Genomic DNA, 836 nt, shown 5'->3' with positions numbered 1-836 from the left:
GTGTCTTGATCGTCTTGCCAAGCTGGTTCTGCACTTCGTTTCTGAAAGCCTTGAACATTTCAAGTGTTTCAGACTTATGTCTCATCAAATAGACATAATCGTATCGACTGAAATCATCAGTGAACGTAACGAAGTACAGATAACCTCCTCTAGCTGGACAGCTCATTGGTCCGTATACATCACTATGTATCAGTTCCAATAACTCTGTCGCTCTCTGTCCTTTCCCTTTGAAAAGATGTTTTGTCATCTTGCCCATCAAACAAGAATCGCAAGATTCAAGAGACTCAAAGTCAAATGAATCCAGAAGACCTTCAGAATGAAGGTTCTGTATGCGCTTCTCGTTTATATGGCCTAGACGACAATGCCAGAGGAAGGTTGGGTTTAAGTCGTTCGGCTTAAACCGTTTGGTACAAACGTTATAGATTGACCTGTATCTTGACGGTTCGTCATCTAAAACATAAAGGCTATTAAACTGGTAACCTTAATGCCTAGACTCGGACGATTTCAGATTTGTTATTGAGAACAAAGGTCTATCCATTTATAGAGGCGATTTATTCTATGGTTAAGGTTACCAGTTTAATAGCCTTTATGTTTTAGATGACGAACCGTCAAGATACAGGTCAATCTATAACGTTTGTACCAAACGGTTTAAGCCGAACGACTTAAACCCAACCTTCCTCTGGCATTGTCGTCTAGGCCATATAAACGAGAAGCGCATACAGAACCTTCATTCTGAAGGTCTTCTGGATTCATTTGACTTTGAGTCTCTTGAATCTTGCGATTCTTGTTTAATGGGCAAGATGACAAAGCATCCTTTCAAGGGGAAAGGACAGAGA

This window comes from Tarenaya hassleriana, unplaced genomic scaffold, assembly GCF_000463585.1.
Source record: "Tarenaya hassleriana unplaced genomic scaffold, ASM46358v1 Cleome440, whole genome shotgun sequence".
Lineage (NCBI taxonomy): Eukaryota > Viridiplantae > Streptophyta > Magnoliopsida > Brassicales > Cleomaceae > Tarenaya > Tarenaya hassleriana.
The sequence above is the reverse complement of the archived record's forward strand: the minus strand, read 5'-3'. Positions refer to the sequence as shown.